This window comes from Arachis ipaensis, chromosome B1 (assembly GCF_059453495.1).
Source record: "Arachis ipaensis isolate K30076 ecotype BB chromosome B1, ASM5945349v1, whole genome shotgun sequence".
NCBI lineage: Eukaryota > Viridiplantae > Streptophyta > Magnoliopsida > Fabales > Fabaceae > Arachis > Arachis ipaensis.
In genome coordinates, this window is record NC_142436.1 from 110,888,011 (window position 1) to 110,902,573 (window position 14,563).

The 14,563-nt window shown below is 42.1% G+C and overlaps 1 non-coding gene across 1 annotated transcript; it reads left to right on the forward strand.

Annotated features, from left to right (window-relative positions):
• Positions 1–13,963: 13,963 nt before the first annotated feature.
• On the forward strand, positions 13,964–14,072 carry LOC148577910 (small nucleolar RNA R71). The gene has a single exon (XR_015903423.1). It is a non-coding gene; the product is annotated as a small nucleolar RNA R71 (small nucleolar RNA).
• Positions 14,073–14,563: the final 491 nt, after the last annotated feature.

Sequence of the window (14,563 nt, forward strand, 5' to 3'; positions counted from 1 at the left end):
TCAGAATGGAGCATCATAGGAATCTTCTATGATGGTCTGTCTGAACTATCCAAGATGTCATTGGATAGCTCTGCTGGAGGATCTCTTCATCTGAAGAAGATGCCTGCAGAAGCTCAAGAACTCATTGAAATGGTTGCAAATAACCAATTCATGTACACTTCTGAAAGGAATCCTGTGAATAATGGGACAAATCAGAAGAAAGGAGTTCTTGAGATTGATACTCTAAATGCCATATTGGCTCAGAATAAAATATTGACTCAGCAAGTCAATATGATTTCTCAGAGTCTGTCTGGAATACAAGCTGCACCAGGCAGTACTAAGGAAGCTTCCTCTGAAGAAGAAGCTTATGATCCTGAGAACCCAGCAATGGAAGAGGTGAATTACATGGGAGAATCCTATGGAAACACCTATAATCCTTCATGGAGAAATCATCCAAATCTCTCATAGAAGGATCAACAGAGACCTCAACAGGGTTTCAACAACAACAATGGTGGAAGAAACAGGTTTAACAATGGCAAGCCTTTTCCATCACCTTCTCAACAACAGACAGAGAATTCTAAGCAAGACCCCTTTGACTTAACAACCATTGTCTCTGATCTAATCAAAACCACTCAAAGTTTCATGACTGAAACAAGGTCCTCCATTAGAAATTTGGAGGCACAATTGGGTCAGCTGAGTAAGAAAATTACTGAACTCCCTATTAGCACTCTCCCTAGCAATACAGAAGAGAATCCAAAAAGAGAGTGTAAGGCCATAACCACAACCCACACGGCCAAACTTGGAGAGGAGGAAGAGGCAGTGATTCCCACTGAGGAAGACCTCAATGGACGTCCATTGACCTCCATGGAGTTCCCTAATGAGGAACCATGGGAATCTGAGGCTCATACTGAGACCATAGAGATTCCATTAAATCTACTTCTGCCATTCATGAGCTCTGATGAATATTCTTCCTCTGAAGAGGATGAAGATGTTACTGAAGAGCAAGTTGCTAAGTACCTTGGAGCAATCATGAAGCTAAATGCCAGGATATTTGGTAATGAGACTTGGGAGGATGAACCTCCATTGCTCATCAAAGAACTGGATGACTTGACTAGGCGGAGATTATCTCAAAAGAGACAGGACCCTGGAAAGTTCTCAATCCCTTGTACCATAGGCACCATGACCTTTGAGAAGGCTCTGTGTGACCTAGGGTCAAGCATAAACCTTATGCCTCTCTCTGTAATGGAGAAGCTAGGGATCATTGAGGTACAAGCTGCAAGAATCTCACTAGAGATGGCAGACAATTCAAAGAAACAGGCTTATGGACCTGTAGAGGATGTCTTGGTAAAGGTTGAAGACCATCACATCCCTGCTGATTTCATAATCCTAGAGACTGGGAAGTGTATGGATGAATCCATCATCCTTGGCAGACCCTTCCTAGCCACAGCAAGGGCTGTGATTGATGTTGACAGAGGAGAATTGATCATTCAAGTGAATGAAGACTCCCTTGTGTTTAAAGCTCAAGGATATCCCTTTGTAACCATGGAGAGGAAGCATGAAGAGCTTCTCTCAATACAGAGTTAAACAGAGCCGCCACAGTCAAACTTTAAGTTTGGTGTTGGGAGGCCACAACCAAACTTTAAGTTTGGTGTTGAACCCTCATATTCAAACTTTAAGTTTGGTGTTGGGAGGTTCCAACATTGCTCTGAACATCTGTGAGGCTCCATGAGAGCCACTGTCAAGCTATTGACATTAAAGAAGCGCTTGTTGGGAGGCAACCCAATTTTTACTTATCTATGTTAAATTTCTATTTTCCTTTGTTATTTTATGTTTTCTGTAGGTTGATTATCATGTGAAGTCACAAAAATAATTAAAAAAGCAAAAACAAAGTGAAAAACAGAATGAAAAACAGAACACCCTGGAGGAGACAGTTACTGGCGTTTAAACGCCAGTAAAGGTAGCAAAATGGGCGTTAAATGCCCAGTCTGGCACCATTCTAGGCGTTTAACGCCAGAAAAGGGCACCAGACTGGCGTTTAACGCAAGGAATGGGCAAGAAGCTGGCGTTAAAAACCAGAAATGGGCAGCAGCCTGGCATTTAACGCCAGGATTGGCAAAAAGGGGCGTTTTGCACGCCACTTAGTGCAGGGATGAGATATCCTTGACACCTCAGGATCTGTGGACCCTACAGGATCCCCACATACCCTACCTATCTCTCTCTTCTTCACCCATTCACCAATCACCTCAATACCTCTTCCCTAAAAACCCCTCACCTATCAAATCCCACCATTCTCTTCACCACTCACATCCATCCTTCATAAAACCCCACCTACCTCACCATTCAAATTCAAACCACTTTCCCTTCCAAACCCACCCTCTATAGCCGAACCATACACACCCCTCTCACCCCTATATAAACCCATCTTCACTCCTTCATTTTCACACAACCTAAACACCACTTCTCCCCCTTGGTTGAATCACAAAGCCCACTCCTTCTCCTCTATTTCTTCTTCTTCTAAGTTTGGTGTCGTAAAAGCTAAAGCTTTTTGTTTTTCCATAACCATTTATGGCACCAAAGGCCGGAGAAACCTCTAGAAAGAGGAAAGGGAAGGCAAAAGCTTCCACCTCCAAGTCATGGGAGATGGAGAGATTCCTCTCAAGGGTGCATCAAGACCACTTCTATGAAGTTGTGGCCAAGAAGAAGGTGATCCCCGAGGTCCCTTTCAAACTCAAAAAGAATGAGTATCCGGAGATCCGATATGAGATCCGAAGAAGAGGTTGGGAAGTTCTCACCAACCCCATTCAACAAGTCAGAATCTTGATGGTTCAATAGTTCTATGCCAATACATGGATCACCAAGAACCATGATCAAAGTGTGAACCCGGATCCAAGAATTGGCTTACAATGGTCCGAGGGAAATACTTGGATTTTAGTCTGGAAAATGTAAGGTCGGCATTCAACTTGCCCATGATGCAAGGAGATGCACACCCCTACACTAGAAGGGTCAACTTTGATCAAAGGTTGGACCAAGTCCTCATGGACATATGTGAAGAGGGCGCTCAATGGAAGAGAGATTCAAGAGGGAAGCAGGTTCAACTAAGAAGGCATGACCTCAAGCCCGTGGCTAGGGGATGGTTGGAGTTCATCCAACGCTCAATCATTCCCACTAGCAACCGGTCCGAAGCTACTATAGACCGGGCTATCATGATACATAGCATCATGATTGGAGAGGAAGTGGAAGTTCATGAGGTTATATCCCAAGAACTCTACAAGGTGGCGGATAAGTCCTCTCCTTTGGCAAGGTTAGCCTTCCCTCATCTCATTTGTCACCTTTGCAATTCGGTTGGAATTGACATAGAGGGAGACATTCTCATTGATGAGGACAAACCCATCACTAAGAAAAGGATGGAGAAAACAAGAGAACCTCATCAGGAGCATGAGGAATTTCCTCATCATGAAATCCCTGAGATACCTCAAGGGATGCATCTTCCTCCACACAACTATTGGGAGCAAATCAACACCTCCCTAGGAGAATTGAGTTCCAACATGGGACAGCTAAGGGTGGAGCACCAAGAGCATTCCATCCTCCTCCATGAAATTAGAGAAGATCAAAGAACCATGAGAGAGGAGCAAAAAAGGCAAGGAAGATACATTGAGGAGATCAAGCACTCCATAAGATCTTCAAGAGGAAGAACAAGCCGCCATCACTAAGGTGGACCCGTTCTTTAATTTCCTTGTTCTTTATTTTCTGTTTTTTGAAAATTGTGCTTTATGTTTATTTATGTTTGTGTCTTTATTACATGATCATTAGTGTCTAAGTGTCTATGCCTTAAAGCTATGAAAATGAATCCATCACCTTTCTTAAATGAAAAATGTTTTCAATTGAAAAAGAAAAAGAAGTGCATGAATTTCAAATTTTAAAACAGTTTAATTATCTTGATGTGGTGGCAATACTATTGTTTTTCTGAATGAATGCTTGAACAGTGCATATTTTTGAATTTGATTGTTTATGAATGTTAAAATTGTTGGCTCTTGAAAGAATGAAAGGAAAAGGAGAAATGTTATCTGTTGATCTGAAAAATCATAAAATTGATTCTTGAAGCAAGAAAAAGCAGTGAAAAGCTTCAAAAAAAAAAAAAGAGGGAAAGCAAGCAGCAAAAGCCAGTACCCCTTTAAACCAAAAGGCAAGGGTGATAAAAAGGATCCAAGGCTTTGAGCATCAGTGGATAGGAGGGCCCACAGGAATAAAATCCTGGCCTAAGCGGCTAAACCAAGTTGTCCCTAACCATGTGCTTGTGGCGTGAAGGTGTCAAGTGAAAACTTGAGACTGAGCGGTTAAAGTCGAGGTCCAAAGCAAAAAGAAGAGTGTGCTTAAGAACCCTGGACACCTCTAATTGGGGACTCTAGCAAAGCTAAGTCACAATCTGAAAAGGTTCACCCAGTTATGTGTCTGTGGCATTTATGTATCCGGTGGTAATACTGGAAATAAAGTGCTTAGGGCCACGGCCAAGACTCATAAAGTAGATGTGTTCAAAAATCAACATACTTAACTATGAGAGTCAGTAACACTATCTGGATTCTGAGTTCCTATAGATGCCAATCATTCTGAACTTCAAAGGATAAAGTGAGATGCCAAAACTGTTCAGAAGAAAAAAGCTAAGAGCCCTGCTCATCTAATTAATACTGATCTTCATAGATGTTTTTGGAATTCATTGTACATTTTCTTCTTTTTATCCTATTTGATTTTTAGTTGCTTGGGGACAAGCAACAATTTAAGTTTGGTGTTGTGATGAGCGGATAATTTATACGCTTTTTGGCATTGTTTTTAGTATGTTTTTAGTATATTTTAGTTAGCTTTTATTATTTTTTTATTAGTTTTTAAATAAAAATCACTCTTCTTGACTTTACTATGAGTTTGTGTGTTTTTCTATGATTTCAGGTATTCTCTGGCTAGAATTGAGGGACCTAAGCAAAAATCTGATTCAGAGGCTGAAAAAGGACTGCAGATGCTGTTGGATTCTGACCTCCCTGCACTCAAAGTGGATTTTCTGGAGCTACAGAAGCCCAATTGGTGTGCTCTCAACTGCTTTGGAAAGTAGACATCCTGGGCTTCCCAGCAATATTTAATAGTCCATACTTTGTCCAAGATTTGATGGCCCAAATAGGCATTCCAAGTCAGCTCAAGAATTCTGGCGTTTAACTCCAAAACTGGCACAAAAGCTGGAGTTAAACGCCCAAACTGGCACAAAAGCTGGCGTTTAACTCCAAAAAAAGTCTCTACATGAAAATGCTTCAATGCTCAGTCCAAGCACACACCAAGTGGGCCCGGAAGAAGATTTCTGCATTAATTACTGATTTTTGTAAACCCTAGGCTACTAGTTCTCTATAAATAGGATCTTTTGCTATTGTATTTTTATCTTTGGATCATCTTTTGATCTCTTGATCACGTTTTGGGAGGCTGGCCATTCGGCCATGCCTAGACCTTTTGTTCTTATGTATTTTCAGTGGTGGAGTTTCTACACACCATAGATTAAGGTGTGGAGCTCTCCTGTTCTTCATGAATTAATACAAGTACTATTGTTTTTCTATTCAACTCAAGTCTATTTCTTCTCCAAGATATTCATTTGTTCTTCAACTTGATGAATTTGATGATCCGTGACACTCATCATCATTCTCACCTATGAACATGTGCGTGACAACCACCTCTGTTCTACTAGCAATGGCTTGAATGCGTATCTCTTGGGTTTCTAATATAAGATTGGAACCTTCGTGGTATAGGCTAGAATTATTGCCGGCCATTCCTGAGATCCGGAAAGTCTAAACCTTGTCTATGGTATTCCGAGTAGGATCTGGGAAGGGATGACTGTGACGAGCTTCAAACTCGCGATTGTGGGGCGTGTGACAGACGCAAAAGGATCAATGGATCCTATTCCGACATGATCGAGAACCGACAGCTGATTAGCCGATGTTGTGACAGAGCATCAGGACCATTTTCACTGAGAGGATGGGATGTAACCATTGAGAACGGTGATGCCTACCATAAAGCTTGCCATGGAAAGGAGTATGAATGATTGGAAGAAGGCAATAGGAAAGCAGAGGTTCAAGGGGAACAAAGCATCTTCATACGCTTATCTGAAATCCACCAATGAATTACATAAGTATCTCTATCTTTATTTTATGTTTATTTTCATCACCTTAAACTCCATAACCATTTGAATCCGCCTGACTGAGATTTACAAGATGACCATAGCTTGCTTCAAGCCGACAATCTCCGTGGGATTGACCCTTACTCACGTAAGGTTTATTACTTGGACGACCCAGTGCACTTGCTGGTTAGTTGTGCGGAATTGTGACAAAGTGTGATTCACGTTTGAGAGCTCCAAGTCTTTGGCGCCATTGTTGATGATCACAATTTCGTGCACCAGCATCCAAGCTGGCAGTTAACTCTAGAAAAGGCCTATGCACGTGTAAAGCTCAATGCTCAGCCCAAGCACACACCAAGTGGGCCCCGGAAGTGGATTTCTGCACTATCTGCACTTAGTTACTCAATTTCTGTAATTCTTAGTAACTAGTTTAGTGTAAATACTAGTCTTTCCTATTGTATTCGCAACTTTTGGACTTATAATAATCTTATGCCATTTTTCACATTGGGAGGCTAGCCATTTGGCCATGCCTAGACCTTTTTCTCTTATGTATTTTCTACGGTGGAGTTTCTACACCTGATAGATTAAGGTGCGGAGCTCTGCTGTTCTTCATGAATTAATGCAAGTACTATTGTTCCTCTTTCAATTCACGCTTACTTCTTCTCCAAGATATGCTCTCGTATTTAATTCAGTTAAGTCAGAATGAAGGGGTGACCCGTGACAATCACCCACTATCTTTGTTACTCGCTTAGCCAAGATCCGCGTACCTGATAACCACAAGCGGTCTACATGATGTTCAACGTAGTCATTGGACGACAGCCAGAGTATAATCTCTTAGGTCTTTGATCCACAGATTTCACTTGGCTCTCCTGACAACAGAGCATTCGAATCTGTGAGATTAGAACCTTTGTGGTAGAGGCTGGAACCAATTGGCAGCATTCCTGAGATCCGGAAAGTCTAAACCTTGTCTGTAGTATTCCGAGTAGGATCTGGGATGGGATGACTGTGACGAGCATCAAACTCACAAATGTTGGACGCAATGATAGTGTGCAAAAGGATAGAGAGATCCTATTCTGACACAAGTGAGAACCGACAGCTGATTAGCCGTGCGGTAGTTGTGCCTGCTATTTTTCATCCGAGACGAGAGATCCGACAGTTGATTAGCCATACAGAAACCGTGCCTGGACCATTTTCACTGAGAGGACGGATGGTAGCCATTGACAACGGTGATCCACCAACATACAGCTTGCCATGGAAGGGAGCATGCATGATTGGATGAAGACAATAGGAAAGCAGAGGTTCAGAAGCAACAAAGTTTCTCCAAACGCTTATCTGAAATTCTCTCCAATGAATTACATAAGTATCTTATTTTATTTTATGTTTTATTTATCTTTTAATTATCAAAACCTCATAACCATTTGAATCCGCCTGACTAAGATTTACAGGATAACCATAGCTTGCTTCAAGCCGACAATCTCTGTGGGATCGACCCTTACTCGTGTAACGTTTTATTACTTGGACGACCCAGTGCACTTGCTGGTTAGTTGTACCGGAGTTGTGAAAAGTGTGATCACAATTCCGTGCACCAATACCATTCGATGCTGTGATCTGTGTGTTAAGTATTTTCAGGCTTTATAGGGCAGGAATGGCTTAGACGATGAAGAGGAAACTTGCATAAATGGAAGGAGCACAAGAAGTAAAGGAGATAACCAGCGAGGAGTGATGAGCGGATAATTTATACACTTTTTGGCATTGTTTTTAGTATGTTTTTAGTAGAATCTAGTTACTTTTAGGGATGTTTTCATTAGTTTTTATGTTAAATTCACATTTCTGGACTTTACTATGAGTTTGTGTGTTTTTCTGTGATTTCAGGTATTTTCTGGCTGAAATTGAGGGACTTGAGCAAAAATCATATTCAGAGGTTGAAGAAGGACTACTGATGCTGTTGGATTCTGACCTCGCTGCACTCAAAATGGATTTTCTGGAGCTACAGAACTCAAAATGGCGCGCTTCCAATTGCGTTGAAAAGTAGACATCCAGGGCTTTCCAGAAATATATAATAGTCCATACTTTGCCCAAGTTTAGACGACGCAAACTGGCGTTCAACGCCAGCTCTCTGCCCAATTCTGGCGTCCAGCGCCAGAAACAAGTTGCAAAGTGGAGTTCAACGCCCAAAATGGCACAAAAGCTAGCGTTCAACTCCAAGAATGACCTCTCCACGTGTAGACTTCAAGCTCAGCCCAAGCACACACCAGGTGGACCCCGGAAGTGGATTTATGCATCAATTACTTACTTCTGTAAACCCTAGTAGCTAGTTTATTATAAATAGGACCTTTTACTATTGTATTAGACATCCTGGATTGTATTCTGATCCTGTGATCACGTTTTAGGGGGCTGGCCATTCAGCCATGCCTGGACCTTTCACTTATGTATTTTTAACGGTAGAGTTTCTACACTCCATAGATTAAGGTGTGGAGCTCTGCTGTTCCTCAAAGATTAATGCAAAGTACTACTGTTTTCTATTCAATTCATCTTATTTCACTTCTAAGATATTCATTCGCACTTCAACCGGAATGTGATGAACGTGACAATCATCATCATTCCCTATGAATGCATGCCTGACAACCACTTCCGTTCTACCTTAGATTGAATGAGTGTCTCTTAGATCTCTTAATCGGAATCTTCGTGGTGTAAGCTAGAATGATGGCGGCATTCAAGAGAATCCGGAAAGTCTAAACCTTGTCTGTGGTATTCTGAGTAAGATTCAATGATTGAATGACTGTGACGAGCTTCAAACTCGCGAGTGCTGGGCATAGTGACAGACGCAAAAGGAGGGTGAATCCTATTCCAGCATGATCGGGAACCTCAGATGATTAGCCGTGCCATGACAGGGCATCTTGGACCATTTTCACAAGAGGAGGGGATGTAGCCACTGACAACGGTGATGCCCTTGCATAAAGCCAGCCATGGAAAGGAGTAAGACTGATTGGATGAAGACAGCAGGAAAGCAGAGGTTCAGAGGAATAAATGCATCTCTATACGCTTATCTGAAATTCTAACCAATGAATTACATAAGTATTTCTATCCTTATTTTATGTTTACTTCTTATTTAATTTCGAAAACTCCATAACTATTTTATATCCGCCTGACTGAGATTTACAAGGTGACCATATCTTGCTTCATACCAACAATCTCCGTGGGATCGACCCTTACTCACGTAAGGTTTATTACTTGGACGACCCAGTGCACTTGCTGGTTAGTTGTATCGAAGTTGTGACAAATTTTGAATTAAAATTAGAGCACCAAGTTTTTGGAGCCATTACCAGAGATCACAATTTCGTGCACCAAGGAGCGACGCGCATGCATGGCTCACGCGTGCGCGTGAATTGGAGTTCGCACGATGACGCGTGTGCGTACCTAACGCGTACGCGATACACGCGAAGATGATCAGTGATGCGTACGCGTGAATGACGCGTACACGTGACAAGGAATATCTCCAACCGACGCGTACGCGTGACTGACGCGTACGCGTGACGTGCGCTACCTGTAGAAATCACAGAAATTGCTGGGGGCGAATTTGGGCTCAGCTTGGACCCAGTTTTCGGCCCAGAAACATAGACTAGAGCCAGGGGACAAGCAGAGACTCAACAGACATTCACATTACGTATAATTTTAGTTTTAATTTTGAAACTTAGAGAAAAATTACTACTTCCCCTAGGTTTCCTTTACATTCATAGTTTTAGAGTTTTATGCTTTTGCTTTGGATATTGAGAAGAGTCGTTACCTCCGTTGAAGTTTCCATTATTCTAGTTTGCTTTCTTATTCCCTTACTCTTTTGATTACTTATTAACCTTGTTCAGATACGTATGTTGCATTTTGGAATTTATTAATGCAAAGGATTAGTTTTACTTTTAATTAATTTTCAGTTATTGTTTATCATGTCTTCCTTCCATTCCCTTTTTAATTATATGCAAGTAATTTTCATGTCAATGGAGTAGGCTCCCAACTTGACTTGGGAGATGATTAAAAGGAAACCCTTGAGTTGGAATACGCAAGTGTTAATTTTGATTGGAAGTTGTTGGCTAACTTTCTGGTCTCTGACTTTAATCCTTCCTTAGGAAAGGATTAGGACTTGGGATTCATAGTTGGTTATTTAGTTGCTTGACTTTCCTTTATTCAGTAAAGGATAACTAAGTAGAACAACAACCTTTCACTATTACACTTGGAAAAATCCAACAACGATAGACTTCCAATTAATATTCTCCCGGTCAAGGCTTTTATTTAATTGAATAAATTCTCTCGTTAATTTTCATTGCCTTAAATTACAATCATTTAATTTCCTGTTCTCCAACTCTTAAAAATTCTCGGAAAATTTCTGACTAATAAAATAGCACTCTTTTGTCAACTCGTTGGGAGACGACCTGGGATTTCTACTCCCAGTATTTTTATTCTAATTTTGTGACAACCCCTTCTAAATTGATAAGCGGATTTTCGTCGGTTAAGAACTGTACTTACAACACCGTTCTATTTATAAATTCTTAATTGGCTAATTTCCGCCACGTCAGTTACCACGCGCATGCGTGCATGACGCGTACGCGTGACCTTGAGAGTCCTCTTGTGGCTCTAGCAACTGTAGTTCCACCCCTCACACTTTTCGGGCTAAAATCCATGATGTGACCTCTGACTATGGTGCGCTAGTTCTTTGGATCCGGCTTCACGTGTCTATCATGTTTGCTTGTCACCTAAGCATTAGCGTAAAACTCTCGCACCATTAATACTCCAACTTCGGTCACGGGGTTGGCCAAAACTTCCCAACCCCATCTCGGAATATGGTATAGGATCTTCGGGTACTCATCATCCTTCAAGCGGAAGGGGACCTCGAGAATCACCTTATTCTTCCTTACCACATCATAAAAGTGGTCTTAATGGGTTTTGGAAAAGAATCTTCTGAAATCCCAAAGATCGGAAGTGGGGGCTTTCTCTTTTCTTTTCCTTGATGATTCTCCGGTTTTGGGTGCCATGGAGGTAAGAATAACGAAGCAAAAAGCGGAGCGCCCAACACCAAACCTAAAAGCTTTGCTCGTCCCCAAGGAAAATAGAAATATAAAATAAGAAAAGGAAAAAAATAGAAGAAAAAGATAGAGAAGAGAGGCTATTGGCTTTGGCCATTGGGGTGAAGAAAGGGGTATTTATAGGTGGGGGTGGGGTGGGTTTCGGTCATGGGGGTGGGAATGGGAGGAAAATTGAATTTAAATGTGGGTTGTTGGAATGATAGATGGATGGGATTGGTGAGAGGAGATTGGGTGGAGTGATGGATGATGGGATGGAGGAATGTGGATGAAAAAGTGGGTGAAAGAGGAAAGAGAATGGATAAGATTGAGTGGGGAAGTAGTTGGTGGGTGGGGTTTATCCATTGGCCAAAGAAGCTTCTCAAAATTTAAAATCTGCACTACTCCTCCCCCCTTGGGCGCTGGGCGCGGGGCTGGTGTTTGGCGCCACTAGGGGGTCACCATCCCCTTTTTTAAATTCCTGACATTAATGCCAAGAATGGGCGTTAAACGCCCTAAGGGGTCCAAAAATTGGTCTTGAAATGCTCCCTCCTGGATGTTAAACGTCCAACCTCTTGCTCCCTCCCTGGGCGCTGAATGCCAGCCTGGCGTTTGGTGCCAGCAGGGGATTTCATCCAGGGTGTGCTGTTTTTTCTCCTACACTTTCCTGTTTCTGTTCTAAGTGCTATACATGATCACAAAGGTTATAAAAATGAGGAAAACTATGAAAATCAATATAAAATAAAATAATATGAAATCAAACAAAAATAACTGAAGTAAAACTGAAATAAAGCAAACTAAATAATAGGATACTAATTGTTGGGTTACCTCCCAACAAGCACTTCTTTACCGTCATTAGCTTGATGGACAGCTCCTTTACGGAGGTTCATAGGGGCTCAGATCTTCACCCCTCATTGTGAACTTCCTTCCTGTGCTCTCATGAATTAGTTCAACATGCTCTAGAGATAGGATTTTGTTCACAGTATGTGGTATATATGACTGCACTTCTTGTGAAAACTACTCTCATGCCAGGTGAGAAGTCTTCAGTAAGAATCTTCTTATTCCTCCAGCCTTTGGGTATTTTCTTCTTGCGGCTTTTTCCATCTATAGTGGTTGGTGAATGTCCAACACCAAACTTAGGTTTGATGTCAGGGGGCACTGTATGGCTTTCCACCAAGTGGGAGGGCTTAAGCTCTGAACTCTATACAGAAGTACCTCCTTTATTAGAGAGTGGAGGAGGTTTGAATATCTTGAATAGCAAATGGTCCTCATGCATCCTCAGGACTAATTCTCCTCTCTCCACATCAATCAAGACTCTTCCAGTGCTAGAAATGGCCTTTCTAGGATGATGGAATTATCTTTCTCCTCTCCTGTATCAAGTATCACGAAGTCAGCAGGGAGGTAAAGGTCTTCAACGTTTACTAGAACGCTCTCCACCAATCCATATGCCCGCTTCAAGGACTTGTCTATCATCTCCAGTGAGATTCTTGTGGGCTGCACCTCTTGAATCCCCAGCATCTTCATCACAGAGAGAGGCATCAGATTTATACTTGATCCAAGGTCCGAGAGTGCCTTCTCAAATGTGATGGTCTCTATAGTACAAGAAATCAAGAAGGTTCCAGGATCTGACAATTTCTAAGGGAGCTTTTTTTGCACTAGTGCACTGCACTCCTTGATCAGCACCACAGTTTCATCTCCCCTCATTACCTTCTTCTCAGAGAATATGCTTTTCAGACAGGCCATATAGGGAAGCTTCTTCTCCAATACTTCAGCAAAAGGAATATTGATTTGTAACTTCTTGAAGACTACCAAAACCTGAGCAAGTTGCTTATCCTTGGTCTCCCCTTACACGTTCTGAATGTATTGTACTTCAAGCTCCTTCATCACCACTGAGACGTATACTAGCTTACCGCCAGTCTCCTCTTGAGCCTTTTTCTCCTTCAAATCCTCAGAAGCATGCTTCTCTTTAGGCACGGCCTCCTTGCCCATGGTGAGGGCCTTACATTCTTCTCTTGTATTTACCTCTATATTGCTTGGAAGAGTGTTGGGAGGTCTCTCAGGTATCCTACTGCTCAACTGATCCACTTGTATTTTCATGTTCCGAATTGAAGACCTAGTCTCCTGCATAAAGCTGTGAGTGGTCTTGAAAAGGTCAGAGACTATTGTGGCTAAGTTAGAGTGGCTGTGTTTTGAAGTCTCCATCTACTGCTGAGAGGGTTGGAACTGCCTGTTGTTGTACCTACTTTGATTAGTTCCACCCTGATTGTTGTGAAGCTATATTAGGGCTTCTGCTACTGCTCCCTCCACCCAAAGTTAGGGTGATTTCTCCATCCCTGATTGAAAGTATTTGCACAAGGATCATTATTTGGATTTCTAGAGGAATTTCCCATGTAATTTATTTCCTCCATGGTGAGCTGAGCAATGTCACAATCGTCCCCATGAGTGTAGCTCCTAGTCATGCCATAGGATGCATCTTGAGTGTTGACAGTTGAAACTTGCATCCCGGTCAAGTGCTGAGAGGTCATGCTTATCTGCTGGGACATGAGCTTGTTCTGAGCCAAAATGGCATCTAGTGTGTCCATCTCTATGACTCCTCTCTTTTGAGTAGTCCCAGTGTTCACAGAGTTCCTCTCAGAGGTGTACAGGTACTGGTTGTTGGCAACCATCTCAATAAGCTCATCTGCATCTTTAGACATCTTCTTCATGTGTAAAGAACCACCTGCAGAGTGATTCAATGACATCCTAGCCATCTCAAAGAGAACATCATAAAAGATTTGCAGCATGGTCCAGTCTAAAACCATGTTAGGAGGGCATCTCCTGATCATCTGCTTGTATCTCTCTCAGGCCTCACAGAGGGATTCTCCATCTTTTTGTCTGAAGGTCTGGACGTCCACTCTAAGCTTACTCAGCTTCTGGGGTGGAAAGAACTTGGTCAAAAATCTAGTGACCACCTTGTCCATGAGTCCAGGCTCTCCTTGGGCTGAGAATCAAGTCATTATTTTGCTCTATGCCATACAGCAAAAGGAAAGAACATGAGCTTGTAGACCTCAGGGTTCACTCCATTTGTCTTAACAGTGTCATAGATCTGCAGGAAAACAGATATGAATTTTTTGGGGTCCTCCTGTGAGAGTCCATGATACTGACAGTTCTGTTGCACCAGAGTGACAAGTTGAGGCTTAAGCTCAAAATTATTGGCCCCAATGGCTATTACAAATATACTACGCCCAAAGAAGTCAGGTGTGCGTGTAGTGTATAAGCCAAGCACCTTCCTTGCTTGCTCTTCAGCGTTCGGATTTCCTTCATTAGCTGCCATAGTGGTCTCTTCAACTTCCTTCTCAAAAGTTTCCTTAAGATTCTCTCCGACTATCTAAGCTTCAGCTTGTTACAAACGCCA